This window comes from Gopherus flavomarginatus, chromosome 1 (genome assembly GCF_025201925.1).
Source record: "Gopherus flavomarginatus isolate rGopFla2 chromosome 1, rGopFla2.mat.asm, whole genome shotgun sequence".
In the NCBI taxonomy this organism is placed as follows: Eukaryota; Metazoa; Chordata; order Testudines; family Testudinidae; genus Gopherus; species Gopherus flavomarginatus.
Genome location: NC_066617.1, coordinates 314,895,139 through 314,917,457, shown reverse-complemented (window position 1 = coordinate 314,917,457; position 22,319 = coordinate 314,895,139). Strand labels below are relative to the sequence as shown.

At 35.9% G+C, this 22,319-nt stretch overlaps 1 long non-coding RNA gene across 11 annotated transcripts in view; it reads left to right on the top strand.

Moving 5' to 3' along the window:
• Positions 1–22,319, top strand: part of LOC127050499 (uncharacterized) — a 151,349-nt gene that overhangs the window by 51,404 nt on the left and 77,626 nt on the right. For 5 of the 11 annotated variants that reach the window (XR_007774244.1, XR_007774242.1, XR_007774249.1 and 2 more), the window contains one exon: positions 5,970–6,062. This is a non-coding gene — a long non-coding RNA (uncharacterized LOC127050499). The other 6 variants (XR_007774250.1, XR_007774245.1, XR_007774246.1 and 3 more) reach the window with 6 other exon arrangements.

Genomic DNA, 22,319 nt, shown 5'->3' with positions numbered 1-22,319 from the left:
GGGTTTGTAACCCGGATTAGGGCCCCCCGAATAGCCCCTCTTTCCCCCCGCCCCTTTTCCGTGAAGGCAGGTTAACTCCTCTGTCTCGGAGCTCTCTCAGCCTCGCACTTTTTAAGATCGTAATTTCCCGTCTCACGGTCTCGAAGCCGCCTTTAGCAGAGACCTGGGTGACGGTTGTGCAGCCGCACGCTATCGCACTTATCATCTCCGTCCCTTTGGCTAATAACGAAGGACCGACGCGCTTTTAATCGTATATTACCCAGGACTAATTGTTTTTAACATTAACACGCGAGTTGACTTCCCGAGCTCAAAGGGAAAACGTAATTTGGGACCATTTGAATCGTACCAGTCGTTTGTAGGTGCTTTTCGCCTTCTCTTCCTCCATCCCCCCAAAATGAGTAAATATCGTTCCCACAGGCAGCGTAGCCTAATACTGTGATTAGAAGTGGCCATTCACCATCTCTTCTCCGCCTACTAAATTCTCCGTCTCTGTCACCCGGGTCGCTATTTGTCATTGGCTTAGCTGTTTTTTTGGTGGCTGTTTCTATGTCAGTTCTCGGTGGGCAGCAGTTCTCGGTCTCCCCTAGGTTATGAGTATTTGTGCTAATGGTGATATGTAATGGGTTCATTCGCGCAGTGTATGTGATGAGCGACTACCCCGTTGCATACACATAATATGTGACACTGTGTCTTTTCCTCCACGACGCTATTTAACCCTCTCGGGACTGGATTTGGCGTGGGCGCTCACGCTTCATAGTTGCGCACACACAAGAAAGACATCTTTTTGTTGCAGCAGTTACTTGGTGGGAGTGAGTGGGGGATAATAATGTACAGGGGGCAGGCAGATAAGCTAAACGTACAGCGCTGCAAACTCAGAAACAGGCAGACCATCTGGCTCCTTCCCAGATACAATTTCTAGCGCTACTTTTATTCCTCTGCCTACTTCCCTATTCGCTTTCGGCCGCCAGAACCTTTCTCAGATGCAGGAAGACGTATGAATATTTCCCCGAATCCTGCTAGATCTCAGGGCACTAGTCTACTTTCCTTGAGCACCCAGTAGCCCCACTGAATACCGGGGAGCGCTGGGTGCTCCGTGTATTCAGGATCGGGCCCTCATTTATGTGCCACTTCAGAAAATACTGGACCGAGTATACGGTCCCCCTGATTGGCTGCATGAACGCATTACTGGGGCTTGAAGGTTGGACTGGTTCATAGGATTTCTCCGCTTCTCTCGCTGTGCACCCCCCCCCCCGCCAGCCCACCCCCCGTGCGCGCATCTATCCACTCTGGTTAGTGCCAAGAGTTTGTGCGTTTTACTTAGCACCCTCTGCACCGAAAATAATGAGTTAATAGAGTAACGTAGGAGGAGGGACGTACAGAAGAGTTGGGGTGCAGAAGTGTTGTACAAAGGATTTCTATGTACATGGTTGAAGGCTTGTAGCCTTAAAGTGAAATACAAAACGTAGCATGTTAGCTGGATTCAAGGTATTTTCTGTGTAAGGCAGAAATACAATAGTTTAAGAACACATTCTTATTGTGAACCCTGGGTTTTTCTCAGTTTTTAAATCCAGTATACAAATCAGACTATTCAGTCTATCTATTCAGGTACAGTTACTCTTAGTTTGTCTCTAGCTTATCCTTAAATCCTCATAGCTAGAAATTTAAGTTTAATCTGTTAAATTGTGATGCTAATAATACCTTATGACATTTTAGCATTTATTTCTTTGGAGGTACATGATTACTACTTAACTGTTTTAAGAAACATTTTTAATACTTTGTGCCAGAATGTGCACAAAGCTGTTTCTTTGTAGCTGAGTGTATACTTTTTAAAATATCAGTATTTGAACAGATTTACACTATTCAGCAATGGAAGTAAACTTATAAACACTGACTTTCACTTTCAAGGAAATAACTGTCCTGACTCTCATAGTTAATTTATAAAACAGAACAGGTAAGTATTGTACAGGTGCGTATGCTTTATTTCATTCTCTGACATTAAGTACCTAGCATACATATTATTATGCTTTATTATAGTCTTCTATAATTAAAATATTTGTATTTACTAGATATTTAACTACATCAGTGATTTCTTTTTAGCTTCATTTTTATTTCAGAACTTTGCTATTTCCATTTTTTATAATGATATAAAAGTGGGTGTGGCTAAAAAGAAAGCAACAAGCAATCTGATATCATTATACAGTGCACATTTATGTAATTTATATAGGTTTCCTGATACTTGATTTACTCATTTAATGTATTTGAGAAATTTACTTAGTTTAAATTGAACCTCATAAGACTGCTTGCATTTTTCACCTCAGTTAAAATGTCAAACATTAACTGAGGTTTACTTGGCCTTAGAAAAGATTAATTTGATATTTTCTCTAAATATATTTTTAGCTCTAATAAACATGTATTTACACTAGACCCATAAATGAAAGTTATAGTTATTCATTTGTGATCAGATTATTGCTTATAATTTTGTCATGAAACATAATCAGTATCCTCTTCATAAATTTGTTTCTATTAAGCCTGTTCAGTTATTTTGGCTCTCAGAAAAACTTTTCAAGTAGGCTACAGTTGTCCTGTTAAAAGCTAATGTTGCACTGAAACTTCCCAAGAGGTACAGGGTGTTTTTGTTTTTGTTTTTTGCAAGTGTAAATCTACTGGAGATTGAAGAAACTTTTTTTTAATAAATAAAAAGGACTATTTCCTAGTAATTTGGAATTACGTGGGTAGCTTTTACTGATATTGTGTTGTATTGTATTGGAAATGTATTGTAGCAACATTTTAAGATAGAATAGTTTAGTTAGCTAGATATTAAAGTTAGACTGTACCATCTGCCCTCTTTGTTTTTTGTTTTGTTCTTTTTTAAGCTTAATAGAATCGAGACTTCTTACTGTTCCATGTGAAATACAAAGCTATAGAAGAAAACTTATTTCTAAACTTAATAGTTTTAATTTCCTTAAGTTAATTGTTGTTTTCTATATTAGGATACATTAGAATTTGTAGTTACATATTGCTTGAACTGCATACACGCTACCTGCCTATATGTACACTCCTCAAGGAAAATTTGTTACCCATATTGGATGTCATAAGGCTGTTCTAACAGGTGTATCAAAAACAAATCTGGAATGTTTTGTGTAATATATACACACACTTCCTATTTTTATGTACAGAATAGTAATGTAACGGTCTGTTTTTGTAATTTTTTTTAATATTTGAGATAGGAAATATTAAACTATATTTAAAAGGAACTGGGAAACTTAAAATTATAGTCTCTGCATATGCTGGAGGTATTTGCTTTCTTACATACAGGTTTTTTTTCCAAAGCCAATTACTAATCATTTCAGTAATTACATTCATTGCTTATTTCATCACAAATTGTCAAAGGTAGAGCATCTTAGACTTATTTTGGCTATCTGTGGAAGCTATAGGGAATAAAATTCAGGCTTTTGTGTCCAAATTGAAATGAATATTTGATAGCAAAAATTTTAAAAAACAGAAAATCGTTTTTTTTAAAGTATATAAATATATTTTGGATATATTCTCTATGCATCTATTTGCAAGTTCTAAATAGCTAATAATAATAATAATCTTGCACTAGAACCAGTGGTCAGAAAAAAATACTACCTTTCCTATTTAATAATATTATTTTTTTGTTTGGATCAAGCTGTACAAAATCACTTTATTTTTATACACAGTATATTACATTTCTGTGACTCTTTACACACTACTTTTGTTTAGAAGTAAGTTATTTAATTTTTGACTCAGCTAGTAATGCATTTTTAAGATAGAAATAATCGTAAGTATTTATAAATATTGAGGGAAAGGTGAGACTAATAATAGGGATATGAAAGTTGTCTAAATTTAAACCTAAATGAAAAAGTCGGTTTGCAGTTTTATTTATTTTGTGAATTATTGGCACTTGCTCTATAGAATTGCTGAGTAGTCACTGTCTTAGTACCTATCAAACTTGAACTTCTTTTCTTTTTAACTCTATATTATCATGAAAATATTTTCATAATTGTGTGTGGTACACTATGTTTCTGAGATGGTAAGGATTGGCTTAGTTTAAACCTTCTGTTTTGTTTAATATAACTTAAATCAATGCCTGTGTTGATTTGTTTAACCCTTTATTGTAATTTTTTTTAAGTCTAATTCTGCTAAAAGAAACATTTGGATAGGTCTATACCTTAGAGATTTAATGAGTCTATAATTCTGAGAAATAATTTAGTTCTCAGCTTCATTTATTTTTGTATGACAACTTCCATCAGTCTTGCATGAAGATTGGAGGTGGATAATGTAACTTCATTTCTAATTCAGTTATGTTGTAAGTTTGACTATTTTTAATTGACTAATATTTGTGTCTAATTGGAGTTCACTGTAGTTGTACTTTTGAAAGCTAGTTTCTATTTGTGGAAAGTAGTAGACTTCAAAATCTTCCTTTAATCCTGAACAGTTTTTAAAATTTTAGCAGTTTAGAATAACTAGAGTACAAGTATGTCCCCATTTATTATTGTGTATACACAGAAATGGTATATAAATACAAATATATAGATTTTACTAAATATGAAAGCATTTCCAAAGAAGACTTATTCAAAATCAAGATATAATCTTGAAACTGAAAAAAATAGCAATGACTCTCTGTGGTCTTTGTTAATGTCTGAAGGAAACCGCTACTGAAAGTGGCAAAAATATATATATTTTTAGCTATTTAATTTCTAAAGGCTGGTAAGTGTATCCATTGTAAATATAGATTATTATTAACTTTGAGAATTGAATAAAAAATCCACTGATTTGTTTATCTAGTAAGAAATGTCCAATTGGGTTAAGATTTGGGCTTAGGAAAATATCTTGATCGTGATTTTAAATTTCTTTTGTGATAACAGGAGTATGTTTAGCTTCAAACTTAACATTTAACATACTAAACGATTATATTTCTATAATTTTGTTTAGGAAAAAAAATCAACAAAAGAAATATATTATTGTCTGGATATTTTTTCCAAATTATTTGTGCTTAAAAGGGTGGAAATAGTGAAGGTGTATTGGGGAAGAGAAATAAAGGTAAAGAAAAATGCATTTTTACAATAAAAGTAAGTTAACCTTATTCAAGATATTATTGATGTCTTTAATAAAACTTGAAAATACAGTTAAGGAGTAAAGAGCCAATATATTGAAAATATTTGTAACCAGGTGACCAGATCTAATCATCTGCTGCTTATTTATTAGACATAGTCAGGATGTATCTTGTCATAGCACCTATAGTCCAAAAGCTAAATAAATCTGAGAATTTGGCTATATTAATTCATTGTTTCTTCCTGTAAATATTTTGAAGTGACCATCTTTATCAGGTTTTTGCCTTGTTTTTATCCAATAAATTCCATGGTCACATTTCTCCCCCCTCACCCCCCGCTTTCAAATGTGTGTGACTGCAATACTATACAATTCCATTAGATGCTATAGAGTAATTTATTGTGTTTATACAATTCCTCCTTGTTAAAAATGTTGATTGTACTGCTGGTGTCTTGAAAAAAGTGGGCTAAAAACTGTTTTAAAGAAAGCACTACATGCTAAACACTTCTTGATAAAAGTCAGTAGCGGATTTCAGGAAGTATCACAGCGCACACGTTAATTGTTAAATGTTTATAGTTAACTGTTTAATTCTTTTTCTCCCCTCCCACTCTTTCTCCCCCTTACTTCCCACAAGAATACATTATAGGGAGAATGAAAGCAGAAACATACTAATCTGATTTGTTTCAGGAGGCTACTGATAATAAAGAAGCATATCACAGGTGTTTCTAATCAAGTCAGTTTGAGGGGGTTTTTTTTGTGTGTGTTTTTAAAATTAGGGTTTTCCTTAACATAGACAAAGTGAGGGTCAACTTGATGACCTACATCTATGTTTGGGGATCAACCATGAAACTGTGGGTGTCGGAAATATGTTATAATACATGACATTTTTATTGCAGGTTTTGACCTTTCAATAGAGAGCTGATTCTGGAGAACAACTTACTTCTGTGATTGAAAAATTCTCTCTGGAAAGCTGATGGAGCATGAGAATGGTATATATCATATTAACATTTCACATATTTCAGATGCTCTTTATTTTAAAAAATGCATGTAGTAATAGGACTTCTTTGGTTTATGCATAGTGAGACTGTTATACCGAGTTAAAGATTTTCTGTTTGCTGAAGTTATTCTTCTTCACATTCGCTCTGTTAAGTTTTAAGACTAAATAAAAAAACAGTCTCCATTTCCCTCTGAAGACAGTCTGTGTGTTAAGTGGCCAAAATATGTACAAAAAGCTGAGCTTGCAACAGTCTTGCTTATTGGAGTTACATAAATTCTCCATATAGTGTTGTTCTCATATTCTTGTACTGGGAATTACTACTGCTAATGCAAAATAATAATAGTAATGGATGATACAATAGTTATTTTTAAGTAATTTTATTCTGTTGTCAATAGTGTGTGTGAAAGAAGAATGGAGAACTAGCTGAGTGCATTTAAATGTACTGTACAAAATTATTTTTGAAAGTTATTAATAACTAGCCACTTCACCATTAAAGCAGTATAGAATTTGCAAAAAATTTTTCAAACCCCACCTATATAAAGAGTTATCAGAAATTTTAATTTATCTTGGAACCTATCAATAAATATTTAGGTATTATACAGTAAAACAATGAATTATTTAACAATAATAAACATAGAATATACCGTACTCATCTTGCAAGTCTTGCTTTGCACTAAGTGGTAATTTGGTTGAAACTGAGAAATCCACTCAAAGTAATCAAGACCTTTCTACTTGTATATGAATAATCTCAGCTAACCATTAAAACAAACAACTGAAATTTAAAAAGTCATTACACTAAGATCAAACAAATTTATGTTTAAACACTAAACAGAGCACTAGAAATTAAAAGACTTTATCTCTCATAAAATGCATTGTGGCAAAAACTAATTTTATGAACATATTGTGTGTGACATTCGCAATTTGAGTATTCAGCTGGTCTAGAGCTATTAGCCTTAATCAAATCTTACTGCCTTTTTTTAAATGTATATATCTTTGCAGAAAATAATTGTACCAAAATGTAAGATATAAACTTTTCTTTTAAAAGCTGCAATATGCCCATACAATTGCTGACTGTACCTGAAAAAGCTCCAGCAAATCCATAGATGTGTAAAATGTATCTATCCTTTATTCGGTAGCTAATTTCAAATCAGGTTGAAGGATTGCAAGTGGTCAGCAATAATACACCTTTTATTGTAACAATATTTTAGGAAATTTTTTTTCTTAAAAATATTTGGGAAATATTCTATATAGTATGACCATTTTGTAGATACTGAAAGCCTTCTACATAAAATTAACATCTGAAAACCAAAACCTTGAGTGCACAAAATATAAAATGTAAATAAATTTGGACTAGAGCATAACTTTTATATGTTGATAAACCCACCATCTTGCCTTTATTTTATTGCAAATAGATAGTGAATTTTTTAAAATCTCTATTAGAATAAACAAACCCCCCAAAATTACTATTTTATTGGGATTATTATTAATACTCCTGTTTTGGAATAATTTGCATAACATGCAAAGTTTTTTTTTAAACTTTAGAAGCTGTTCAGAACCTCTGTTTTTGATTCAATGGATATTATTCAGTTACGAATAATTTGAGTTTCCAGTTCTCTAAGAATATAAGGACTTTGCATTCATTTTAATAATTTTGTTCTAATTTTTCTGTGCAAAAGCTATTACAGTCCTGTTAATGAAAATTGGAATTATATTGGTAGGCAAATCTATCTAAAATTCCCTTGTTACAAATTTAAAAGGTGAAAATTTGATAAGGTGTTCCTCAGTCTGACTAATATTGAGGGTATTTCTAATGTAATATTTTGAAGGACAGTATGCTGTCTAGATTTTAACTATAAATCTAAAGGATTATTGTAAATTTAGGGCCTAATGCTGCAAACTCTTAGACACAGATACTGTTAAAGGCTGCTATGAGTAAAAATTTGCAGGATCATGGCCTTAATATTTGCAATCCTTTGGTTTTTAATATTTGTTCAAAATACTTGATTGCCTTAAATGGATAGTTTTGGAATATAGTAGTATTTTGGGGCAGTTGCCTCAAAATGTGGAATTAAAATGTGTACCAACACACTTACTCAGAAGGCTTACTAACTTACAAGCTCAAATATCACACAGGACTGCTACTTTAAATAAAGTCAATTTTCATTATAAAATCCACTTTTCAGCTCTTGATTTGTTATAGAAATTTTCCATACTGAAACTTGGTCTGTATTATTCACAGCCCAAAAGAGAGTATAGTGACTGTCTAGAGGGATGTAAGGTGTGTTTTTTCTCACACTTAAGTTTGACTGCTGCAATCCTTACTTAGGCAAAACTCTTGTTGACTGCATTGGGAGTTTTGCCTGAATAAGGACTGCAATGAGGGGCCCTTAAAAATAATTGGTGTGGGCATTTAAACATTACTATTTTTATATTTAACTTTTTTAATTAGTCTTAATTATCTAATAGTAATTGAAGATGAAAGGGATAAAAGTGCACAAGATTTACTTTTTTACAAACCTGCATATGTGTAACATTTTGTGACCATTTTTATTATTCCTACTTTAGGTGTGTACACAAAACTATAGACATGTTGGCTAAATAATAGTTTTGAGAGCTGACAACACATGCTCGTATAATAGATCATAACTCTCTAAAAAAGCTGTTGCAGATTACTGTGTCAATTTTCCTATGCTTTCTTTATAGTCTTCTCTTGCTTTTCTAAGTCAATTGAAATGGATAGCTGCATATCTACTTCATGAAAATTATTTAACTTGTGCCTAGTTATTACAACACATGTAAAATCACCCATTGTTTAAAAACTATGATATCTTAGGCAAGGCAGTTTAAAGTTTTGGAATCCTTCATAACTGCATTTCCTGGTTTTTGTTGATTTAAACTAAATCCAGCGTTAACATTTTAATGTAGGCTTTTGTATGTTATCAGATTTAAATAAGCATTTCAGTTTTATTCTGCCAGTCATTTAGTAAGACATTTGTGTAACAAGGATTTGAGGCTGGTCCACTTAATTTTTTCCTTGCCTATGAATAAACATTGTTTTCATGAGACTTACTTTTTAAGAAGCCACGAACTACGTGCAGATCCTCTTTAGCAATAATAATTAAAACTAAATGATTTTTAAATATCTGTTCTTTTACCCAAAAACTTATGTCTAGATGTGGATGGGGGGATTGCCTCATCTTGATTTTTTTTTTTAAACCAAAAAGTTTGGTAGAAGTGCCTCCAAATCAATACATTAAAACCGCATTTGAGGTTTTCTAGAATCAGAATTCACTTACTTTACTGTTCACCGTACTGCACTAATATTTTTTTTAATCTACCTTGTTTTGAGTTGTCTATCTTGTCAAGTGTTCATATAATTTGGAGGGGAAGCAGTGTGTTGGGAGATGTGGTTGCTGATTGACTGGTCTATTTAATGTCTGAGTAATCCTTTATTACCAAACATGCTAATTTCTGAGTTTATTTGAAATAATAGTTGGATATTCACTGCAAGCATTTTCTGAAGTGAAAAATCTGAATAATTTACATATTCTCTGGGGGGAACCCCAGTCTGGTGTAAAGTTTTTATGGCAATATTTAGTGAGAAAATTATTTCACAACTACTAAAGTATTGTAGGAGGGGAATGTCTTATTCTGTCAGGTACACTATTTTTAAATAATAAGAAACTCAGCTTCTCTGTGAAATGCAATTTAACATTTAGTTATATGTAAAATATTTACACCATTGCATTAATACTTTAACCTTTGAATTTGCCCTTATTTCTTTATGGTAGTAAATAGTTTGTTTTAAAATCTTCAGAACAAAGTCTTCTTATTTCACCCTGCTACTCACACCAACTCCCCTTTTGTATTAAAGATGGTTTTGCTTAGGGGGAAATGACTGGGTCTAAATAGTGACAATTAACATTAATTTAAAGAGATTTTCTGTGAAAATAGTGTTATAATCAGCATTTTATGGTCTTTACAACTTTTCAATTGGCTTTATATTCTATTTTTAAAAATGCATGGAGCTTGCATTTAATATTTCATAATATATCTAAAATGAGTTAAATTATCCCCTATATGGGGGAAATTTGCAGTAGGACTGGGAAATCCTAGGTTATGACTTGGAACTTGTGCTGGTAACCTCCTGGGGCAAAGTTGGCCCTTAGTAGATTGGGCTGGGGGTGTGATCTCCAGGCTGTTAGCACAGAAAGAGTAGCACAGCACTCCCAAGCACCCATAAATGTAAGCTACCCAAAACATCTGTCAGGAGTGGGGGATTAGAAGGAGGCCTGCCATCTCTCCTGGCACCATTTCTTCCTGATAGGAACCCTCACCTGTAATTGGCTCAAAACACACATGTAGAGAATTCACATTGTAAAAGAGGATTCTTTGCAACATAATGTTTACTCTGTTAGCATTATCTTGTACAGGCAAAACACTGGTGAACAGAAGGGTTCTCTTTTTCATGCCTCCAAACATGCAGAGGATCTTCTACTGGCTTCAGAAGAAGGGAGAATGATGCTTCTCCACCAGCTCCTATTTTTCACCAGTATCTGTGCAGATCCTCTCCATGAGCCCATCCTAACAGATGTTTTGGCCCAAAGGTGGGAAGAATATTAATTAGGAGACATCATCTTGGGTCACACAGCTGCTTTTTAAACAAAGGGCCAGTTTCTGATCTTCATTATGTATGCATATATCTCAATTTAATGTGTATTGTATGCAAGGATTATTAAATATATGTTGTCCCTACTTCAATTAGTAAAGCTGTAGATTTGATCCAAAAATGGAATTAAATCTTTGCTCACTTCAATAGTGCATACAAATATAATTTGAAATATGACCATAGGGAAATGCCTATTCTTTCTCAATATCACAGTAAGGTTTAAAATCTGGGCCTTAGTTTGCAAGAGTGCTTGTTTTGCATCCAGTTTATAAATTGGAGAATTTTGAACTATTAGTTAGAGAATAATTTCTTCTAGAGCATTAGGTTCTGAAAGATAGTTCTGTATGTCTTTAAAGCAGTAACTTTCCCTAGATTTGTAATTAAGGTCTTGGTGTCAACTATAACCTTGCAGTCATAGTGACTTGGCTATCAGTATTTTATATCTAAAACTGATACCTTTGCTAACTTGCCATAAGAAATGTATACCAATGTTCAATACTTGATTTAACAAGTACAAGAACCTTCACAAAAAATATTTTCCTTGAAAAAATTCCTGTTTAGAAAACAGATTCATCCTTTGTATTTTTCATGTGTAGAATTCAGTTTGTCGATCCTACTGAGGTTTCTCTGATGAAAATGTGACAACTCAACATTATGAATATTTTTCATGTCTACATTTTTAGACTACAAAATAACTTCGCTTTAACCTATGTGGGTGACCCATTTTCTGTTCTGTAGGAAACTGTATCGAACTAGTCAGTAAGGCCTTGATTCAGCACACTCTCTCCCTATTTAGCAAAACACTTCAGCACATGTTTGAGTGTTTTGCTGAATAGAGATGGAGTTAAGAAAGTTCTTATGCTTTGTTAAATTGGAGTTCACCCACCATGATAAACACACCGTGTTCTCAGTGTGCTTTTTTGGTTTTGTTTTGTTTTTTGTCCCTGCACTCTGCACAATACCCTTCAAATAGCTTCATAAAGACACAGATTTTGAGATGGCAAGGTGCCACCACAGAAAGACTTAAATTTAATGCTTTTTTTTTTCTTTTGAGGAAAACAGAGCATGAGGAGAATAAGCATATTTTGAATGAACAAAAATCCATCAGTAGCCTAGAATCAACTGTTTGCCTCATTCTAACTTATTTTGAGTAGTTACACTTAGTAGGAGACTCCTTGCAAAATATCAAATTATGTCAATTAGCAGGTACAGTCAAATAGCTATAAAAATCAAGGATAACACATCATAAGATGTATTTTGTATATATTCATAATGATAACTTACCACAAAAATAAGGTAGTACTGATGTGCTTGAAAATATAACTACATCGATTATGTAAAAATGAAGTCATAGTAATATGAGCCTTCACTACTGTTGTTTGATATCGAATCTTTGAGAAATGGAGAGGCCACTAGTTTACTTTTTTGTATGTATGTTTTACTATTTTATTACATAATCAGCTGTTCCATAATTTGCTTAGAGGATGGTGTAGTTTCTGTTGTAGTTATAATGTTCATTATAGAATATCCTTACATGCTTTACAATTCTTTTAAATATTTTCATTTATGCATTCTGTATGTAGTTTAATAAATATCTCTAAAATATATTCCCTTTTAAGTACCATTTGATTTAAAGGTCATCTGTAAATGTAATAATTCTTCTAAAAATCATATCAATGACCCAAATAGAGTGGAATATATTTGATATGTTGTTATGGTAAAATTTATGTCTGTCTTCTGCACCAGTGCTGGAGCCTTCAGAATAGAGATTGAATTGTCACTTAGAATAAAATCCACAACATCGAACCTTCATGAACCTGCAAAAGAAGAAAACAAAAATTTGACTTGTTAATGTGCAAACTGTCCTGGTTACATTTTTTTTCTTTGGCGTTTAGCCCCTGCTAAAGTGGTTAGGTTTTCTGTTTCCAGGTGTTATCTCTCATATCATATAATGTCCATACTGGTCTGATTTATTTTCCATCAGTGTCAACTGACAGGTTAGGCCCTAATCTTGCAAACACTTGCAATCTTAACTTTAAGCATGTGAGTATTCCCACTGAAGCCAGTTAGACTATTCATATGCTTAAAGTTAAGCATGTGAGTAAGTGTTTGCAGTATCAGATCCATTTTGTTTCTTTTACAGATAGGCAGGCAAGAAGCCTAGAATGGAAAGAACAAGTATTTTCATACCACCTGGTTCAGACTGGCTCCTCCCCTTCCTTTTGCAACCAATTTGATTCCGACCTCTGAATCAAGCAGTCAGACATAGGAAGTTTGATCAAAAGTTCTTAAGCTTTTTTTTTTTTACGGTTTTATTTGTTGTATATTATCTTAGGAAATATTTAAGATCTAAAAACACAGAACAAAACAAGGAAAACAAGTGTGCAATAATACTCTGCAGATGTAGGGTACAGGGATTGTTCTGTCTCTGAACAGGTGGCTTCATGTGGCACACAGAAGGAGAGATTCTCTTGGCAGTGTCTTCCCAGCCTCTGACAAAAAATATGACACCTCTGACTCAGAATTAGAAGGGGAAATCTGCCAGTTAGCATACGCTCCTTAATTTATGGATGTTCCTTAACGTGTGGGTTACTCTTCACCAGTAAGGATCTGGTATATCTATGCCAGTAATTCTTGGAAGATAGTGAAGAACAGTCATCTCGTTATGAAAGAATTTGAGGTGCCTTACAATTTATTATTCATATTACAAGAAAGGCCCATATAATATAAAATTCTTACCACTTCATTTAAATCTAGGAAGAAAGGATAATTTGAATTGTCTTAAATACTGAATCTAAAGTTTAAAACAGGGAGCAGCTTTCTAAACAGTTTGATGCAGAATAGGCTCAACAGAATCTATTTCCATTTGAAAGCACTAGAAATCTGTTTTGAAAGCTTTGGAGATATACAGTGCTTTTAAGAGTTACACTGTTGTAAGATAAGTTCTATGATTGTATCTAACATCTGAATCTTAGTTCCAGGGCCTTTAAGTTAAGTTATCATTTCAGTCCTATAGTAACTGAAAGTCGACTTCTTTTAGGTAATTTAAAAAGGCAGAGTACATTTATTTCTGGAATTTTGTTTTTGAACATTTTTTATTAAATAATGACTTTTTGAATGGTTAAAGTAAATTGCAAATATTTGGTTTAGTGCTACAATTCCCTTGAAGTAGATAAGTGCTAGCCTCATCTTTCATTTGTGAAAAAGTGACCCCCTTCTCCCCTTACCCTTCTGGATTAAGAAAGATAATCCAGAATTTAATGATGACTCCAAAAATGACTCCGCATCCTCAGGGGAAAATGCCTCCGAAGGAGAAGACTGCCATTTACTTAAATGAATGAGTCTCATGTGCTGTTAAATACTTTTATTTAAAAAAAAAAAAAAAAAGCTGTTAATTGTCAAGAAGAAGATTCATGACCATTCAGATGTTCAGGATTGTGGATATTTACTAAATCAGGGGTCGGCAACCTTTCAGCAGTGGTGTGCCGAGTCTTCATGTACACACTCTAATTTAAGGCTTCGTGTGCTGGTAATACAATTTAATGTTTTTTAGAAGGTCTCTCTATAAGTCTATAATATATAACCAAACTACTCTTACATGTAAAGTAAACAAGGTTTTCAAAATGTTTCAGAAGCTTTATTTAAAATTAAATTAAAATGCAGATCTTATTAGTTTAGTGTGATCCTTGCCCTTGCTTTTCCTTGCTGAGTTTTCCAATGACTGGTGACACGTATTTGGATACTTTAAGCTGCACACAGGCTTCTGAGTGGTCAGTTGTTAACCAGCTGGAACCCCAGATCGGCAGCTGAGGTGAGTGGAGCTGGTGGGTTGTAGGACTGAGCAGGGCCAGAACCCTGGACCCTGTCTGGCAGGGGGCCTGCACTGGAACTCCAACCGGAAGCAAGTTGAGGGGGGCTGCAGCGAGGACCCCGGCTGGCAAGGGCCAGCAGCCAGAATGCCAGAGCAGTGGCAGGCTGAGCAGGTCAGCCCGCTCAGCTCTGGCGTTTTGGGGGTGGGCTAAGCGTCTCTGTCCACCCCTGCTCTGGGGTTTCAGCCGCTGGCTCCTGCCAGCCGGGGTCTCGGCCCACTGCCAGCCTGGGGTTCCTTCCCCCAGGCCAGCAGTGGGCGCTGAGTGGAACCGGTGGCGGGACCCCAGCTGGCAAGGGGCCAGCAGCGGGAACCCCAGAGCGGCGGTGGGCTGAGTGGCTCAGCCCACCCTGCTCTGGGGTTTTGGCCACTGGCTCCTGCCAGCTGGGGTCTCAGCCTGCTGCCAGCCTGGGGTTTCTTCACTCAGGCCAGCAGCAGGGGCTGAATGGGACCAGTGTGGGACCCTGGCTGGGAAGGGGCCAGCAGTGGGAACCCAGAGCGGTGGCAGGGTGAGCGGCTCAGCCCGCCCTATGTACCATCAAAAATCGGATCGCGTGCCACCTTTGGCACACATGCCATAGGTTGCCAACCCCTGTACTAGACAATGTTTGGTAGAGCTGGGAGTAGAACTTGGATCCTCCTGACATCTAGTCCTGTGCTTTAGCTATTAGATCATACTTCTTCTGCTTAATTTTTTTGATATTCAGATTAATTGTTGGAGATTTCACTTATAGTACTGAATATTGAGCCTAATCCAGAGCAACAAGATACACTTAGCATTCTTGTGCTCTGCAGAGTAAAAGGAGTGATGAAGTTCCTTTAATTTGGTAAATCTACTAAGAAAATTGTGGACTTTTTGCCCAGATGATTCTAGCTTCAAAAGTGACCTTCACTAATTACAATAGCAATCAATACTGTCTGCCTCAGAATACAGGAGTAATAGGTAACTGTTCTGAGAACTGAGCTTATGGCTGTTTCATGAACAAATGGTTATATATATATATATATATATGTTGTTATGATATATATATATATATATACACACACATTTTAGAAAGTAATCTTTCCCATACACATTCAACTGCAAAATAAAAGGGTCTGGAATCAGAAGTAGTTCAGATAGGGTTATTTCTGGATCTCCACAGCCAGCATTGAATGGATTACAGAAATCCAAAATGGATTAAGAGTCTGCCTCCCATGGAATATCTGAAACTTCTGTCTAAGTGTCAAATTAAGGGTACTGTAATAATGCAGTAATGTTATGTCAAAGTGACCAGCAAATATTAGGGGTTCCTCTGCTTTTGACTAGCAGGCTTCCTTGTCTGTGCATTGGATCAGTGATCCTTTAGATGCAAATAATTTCCTTTCAAGCCTTTTGGCCTCCTGAATGCTTATGAAAATTGTGACAGTAGTGACATCAGGTCATAGCAGAAAAGATAGCACATTATCTCTGTTCTGGATGGCTGGCGCATAAAGACTACCTTCTTTCAGGACACACAAAGAGAAATACGTAGGGTAAAAACATTGTTCCAGGAACTGGGAGTTAACAAGAGGCCAACTAGTCCTTTTGTGCTTTCTGGTTCTCACTTCATGGCATTTTCTCTAATTCTAGAATCCTTGGAAGACACACCCAGCTGTGAGGACCAAGTTTGCTGGGGTTCATTGTTCTGTGCTAAGGTCCAGTTTTTGGCTTTTCACCCAATTGTATATCAGACCTATGCAGCAGTATACTATAGAATGACAACTTGAAGAAGCTTATGCTTCCATACAGTATAAGCTTGTATCTAATATAGTGGTTGAAAAAGTAGCATACCCTGAAAGATTACTTACTGCAAGATTTTGACTTGATTCAGACAACATACCAATCTGACTAGATGGAGTGCTTGCAAATCAGTGGAAATGCCCAAGAACAAAGCAAATTAGAAGGGCAGTCTGATTAATCTTGGTTATCTTACTTCCCAGCTTCCAGACAGTGCTGTGGTGTATGCATTTAGTACCACGGGGCCTACAAAGTAGGGTGTTACACAAGCTATGAGTTTTTCTTTGGGACAAAAAGCCTCTACTCAGGGTTTTGCATATCAGGGATAGGGAGTGCAAAGGCATATTGACAGAACAGTCATTGCACATCGGTAGAAGGAACCTCCGCAAATAATACTTTGAGTAATAAACTACTTCCAAGGACTATGCCCAAGCTTGCAATCTTTGTCTGGACAAAAAAGCCAATACTCTGGATGTTTTCTTGATATCATTTGATCTGGTGTATACTACCTGACATTTGGTGGGTGGGAGAGGCAAACAAACTTCCAGAATCTGCAGTTTGACTTAGGCAGCTATGGTTTTCAGATGTGAAGTAAATTAGAGGCTTACTCCCAACCCTGCTCACTTTAGTGTCTGGTCCACATATAAGAATATACTAAAAGGCTTGTGGATGTCCAGCAAAGTACTAGCTATGTTACTAGCTTCTAAAGAGAAACCACAGGATTTGGAACATATCAATTACTCTAGGTGAAAGTATCAAACAAGTCTTCTCTACTATGCATTCTTGAATTTTTGTACAATGAATTTGACCCAGAGCAGGATGTTGTTCCCATCTCATACCAGACTTAAATTGTAGCCCTAAGGGCTTTTTACACTAATATGGATCGGATCCTTCACGTTCATCTCCTCTGGAAAAAAAATCTAAAAGTTCAATCTGTGGTTCTTCCTTGGAAGAGAATAAAGTGCATTTGCTTAGATTCCTCCTACTCCTTTCTGTGAACTGAAAAAGAGGTAGAGTGTGTGTTGAATTTTGGCCCTAGCAAACTTGATTGATTTTATTTAGCTACAAGTATTAAGAAAAGTCACAATGTGAACATTGTAGAACAGTTCAGAAGGGATGTTAAAGTAATTATTTACTGTATTTAATCTTTGTGTCTGGTTTTAAATTGACAAAGTGAATGAGGTAATATCTTTTATTGGACCACTTCTGTTGGTGAGAGAGACAACCTTTCAAGCTCACACAGAGAAGAGTTCTTCCCTTGACCTAGCTGTTGCTTCTGGGAGAGTTGGACTTATTACAGTGGCACAGCTGCAGTGCTGTAGCATTTCTAGAGTGGACATACCCCAACAGTTTAACTTCCACTGGCTTGCCCCCCCTAAATTGGAAAACAAACCACCTCTTTAAATGAGTGGCTTCAAGGGCATCTCTGGCAACATGATTTTATTAGTCCTACCTCCAAAGGATGGGGTTGGCAGAGTTATGGGCCTCTGTGTGGATATCCCTGACTTCCAGCAGATTTCAGAGACTTGAAGATTCTGGGGCCTAAGCCTCCCGGTGGTTCTTGCAGAGTGTGATGCACTCTTCTACCTCAACTCTCCCCACCCAAAAAAAAATTCCAAGGAAACATCGTAAGTAGAAAAATGGAAGCTTCCTGTCCCTTCACAGTTGATGATGTCACCCTATGTTGAAAAGATTTTTAACTTACCAGTTCTCATCCTAAAAATTGCTTTTAGAAAACGTCATATAGAAAGGTTCTGCCAAGACTTTGTTATGAAGAGAGTAGTGTGACTTTAGAGTTGAGTAAATATCTAACATAGTAAAAACATTCAAAAGTCTAAGAACAAGGCAATTAAGTTGAATTTGGCCAGTATGTGATCATTAATAAGAAATGTGTTTTCAAAGGAATTAAATGTTGGCAGTATTTAGCTATTTTGCATGTTTCTTTTGATCTTTTAAATAAATTGGTCGCCAATGGGCATGAGTTTATTTGGTTTAGTGGAGAACCCCTTTGCCACCTTTGGCCAGGTAGGTTTAAGTAAATTTATTTTGTGAGTGGTCTGTTCCCTGATCTGCATCAACACTGTAACTCCTGGGGTGAAGGCTTTCTATTTCCCCTCCCTTCCCTTCCTCAGTGTACGATTAGCCCAGTCTCTTCCAGTAGAAATTTACTGCCATGGCACGGTATTGTAGTTAGGTGCATTTTGGTTTTATTTTCAGAGAGAGACTATATATGTAGTCAGATCTCCTGTATAATCCAGCATTAGTCGCTGTAACAGGATAACTGAGTAGATGCACCATTGGTCTTTGTCAGGGTGACAAGTTTTAAGACACCATTCTTAAACACCAGAAAATAATGGAAACTGATTCTAAGGCCTGTCACTATCTACCATTAGGAGTGCTTTGCTGGTTTATACCAGGTAAACTGACAAAACCTTCCTAGTAAAGATGCAGTTATATCTTGTGCCAGTTTCCTGATCAGTATAAGCACTTTTATATAGATGTGTGCCTATACTAGAGCTTTTACCAGTATAACCACGTTGGCTAAAAAAAAGAAAAATCACACTCCTAACTAACATAGCTATGCCAGCAAAGCTTTCTACTGTAGACCTGCCCTGATGCTTCTAGGAGGCAAGGGTAAGGGAGAATGACATGCACACAAATATTTTCTGTTCAAAAAAAAAATAGAAAAATTTGTCTTCACTATGTCTCCTTTGCCAGTGATTCTGTTCCATGTGAGACATTGTGTTCTTGCTTTTTCCTCCCTCCCAGCGCTCAATTTGAAGTCATGGACCATTCCATCTCAAACTACTAAAGGCCAGGTCTACATCAGAAACTTTCACTAGTATAGTAACATCAATTAGGAATGTGTGGTATTTGACACTTCTATACCAGCAAAAGCCCTAGTATAGACATAACGTGCTATTGCCAGTATAGCTTATTTTATTTGGGAAACTGGTATTAACATACCAGTGAAAATACTTTTGCCAGTCTAAGCAGTGTCTAGAGACTCTCGAATAGGAGAGTTTTTTCTACACCTTGTCTAGTGTAGAGTAGGTCTGAGTGAGAGCCAGCACTCCTATTAACTTGTGGGTTTTTCCTAAAGGTATTGGGGTGCTTAAACTACCACCTCTCCCTGTGCCCAAGAGTATCTCTTGTAAATGCTAAGCTGCTATCCCTTTTGAGATATGACCTACAGTTTCTTGCTCACCTCTTGAAACTGACAGTTATACTTAACCTAGATTTTTACTTCTGGTATTGTTAAAGGTGACATTGAAATTATAGCAATATCAAAAAGATTTCCATTCAGGGGAAAGAAGAAACATATGTTTCAGGAATTTTTAAAATTTTCTTTTAATGTCAAGATGAACTGAAGTTTGCACATTAGAGACATCAAACTTAACTTCTAATCAGAGGAGAACTATTCACAGCATTTAATTAGTTTGATAAGGATCTGAAATTTGGACTAGAAAATTACTGTGTGCTAACTTGACAGGAACAAAGTCTAAAGCTGACTTTAATTGTATGTGGAATATTGGTCCACTACTAAAAGTAGATGTTAATGAAGGATTTGTAATGTATTAAAATAGCTAATGTCAATACTGTAAAATTAATGTTAAAGTTAAACAAGAAAATGTGGGGTTTGACTTACAACTTATGCTTTCATTCCTTTGACGTTTTGTAAACACCTTGGGCTAACGTAGCAGCACATAATGGTTTGTGGGTATTGAAAAGGTGCAGGCCATATTGTGCTGCCTCAAAAATACAAGGATTTCATCCTCCTGAAGAGAAATATCACTTATCAATTAACTTGATCCTGATGTCAGCAGTACATTAGCAGCACGTAAATATTGGCGTTAACTCTGTAAATATCTCCAGTATTAACTGTGCTGCTGAAGTAAAGTTGGCCATTCTCTGCAAATGATCCTAAGGAAGTACGTTGATGTCATCCGACTTACCTCTTGAGTGTGTTAATTCACGTTGTTTAAAAAAAAAAAAGTTAATAAATCATATTGTTTTTGTTCTATATTTTGATCAGTCCAGTACAGGTTTTTAGAACCACATAGAATCTGGCAGTAAATCTAGAACATTTCCTTGAACACTTAATTTATTATAGGAACTGTCTCAGCTATAGCCTTCTTCATAAACATTTATGAACATTTTGTCCACGATTATTATACAAACTTAAAACATGAAGAAATTTAAACTAATTTAATAAAGCTAATGAGATTAGAATTTTGTTTTATTTGCACAGCACTTCCTATACCATTACAAATTTAAAATATATTTTGTCAATTGTTCTGCAAGTTCATCAGCTACAGCTAGAATGACCTCAGAAACTCTTTTGAACAAAAGTGGCAGTGAAATATTAATTATTCTGATATTATTTCTCACATTTATAGTAGCTGTAAATATGAAAATAGTTTTAAAAGTATATTCTCTACTGTTGATTGCAAGATAACCAAGGTTCTCATCATCTACTAAAATCTTTCTTCTTCAGAGGAGTATTGCATTGAGACAACTGAATCTGCCGCAGTAAGGATGGAAATTATATGGGTTTCTTTCCTTTTCTTACATACAGCTTCTAACTGTGTGGTGAGTCAAATGTAGACGACTTTGGTTATGTAAATGTGTCACTAATTTTAGATACAGTCAAGATCTGAAAGTGTTTCCTTTATGATCCTTTCTTCACTATCATGACTCAGTATCACTTGCTAGATCTAATTGTATTAGCCCTATTACATTATACCATTATAAATCATACTTGTCCTCAAACCATACTGGCTTACATTTTAACTTATCTCCACTGGAGACTTGCCCCAATTCAGGCCTCAGTGGCCAGCCACCAGTGTGGCTGAACAGATGCAAATCTCTAATATAGCTTAACAGCTTTGCCCATCTACAACTTTTTTTCACCGTGTACAATTTCAAAGTAGGGTCTGCTGTACTGGTACAAATCACAACTTTGCTTGTCTATAGTATGGGCTTGCACTGGTGGACCTTACTACAGTGCTGTTCACCTGTGGCTGAAATTTTCCGTTTAGGTGACACTGGACAGTCTTTGGGAATTATCTTTCACTATCAGGAAATGCTCAATATGGGTTGCCTATTAAACACTTCAGTGTAAGTAGTTAGTGTATCAAGTTTACAGGAATAAAAGAAATGGTTAGCTAATTGGTGTAACCCCATTTGAAACTAACTTTAAAAAGTATCAGGGGGTAGCCGTGTTAATCTGGATCTGTAAAAGCAGCAAAGAATCCTGTGGCACCTTATAGACTAACAGATGTTTTGGAGCATGAGCTTTTGTGGGTGAATACCCACTTCCTCAGCATCTGACGAAGTGGGTATTCACCCACGAAAGCTCATGCTCCAAAACGTCTGTTAATCTGTAAGGTGCCACAGGATTCTTTGCTGCTAACTCAAAAAAATTCACTCTAACCAAACCTTTGAGTGTGGAGGTGTCTGTCTTGTGTCCCATCTGAGGACATTTTGCCAAAGTGAGGCTCGCTATCTGGTGTATGTTAGGTACCTGATTTAGAACTAGACAGTTTTCCTACTGGGGCTTCTTCTATCAGCAGTGTGCTGTGACATTTACCATAGGAGACTTTACACATGCATTCCAACAGTCAGAATCAACGTTTAACTTTTATATGAATCCATGCCTAAGAAGGTCATTCTCTAGCAGGAGGCTTGTCTTCTTGAAACTCTCCTTTCTGCAAAAGTCACAGATATAGCGAATATGCTGCAGCCCAGGCTGTCAAGATAGTTGATCTTGTAGGCCCAGTGTCTTAATATTTCTGGCCTCTGCTGGAGGACCATTATGAGAGCTGATGTGAACCCATAAAGCTGGTCACAGGTATTGCATGTGGCAGCTTCTCTAAGTGCATTTGCATAGCTTTGACATCGAAACTCGAGAATTTAAAGAGATTGTACTAGTGAGCTGAATCTGGATGGG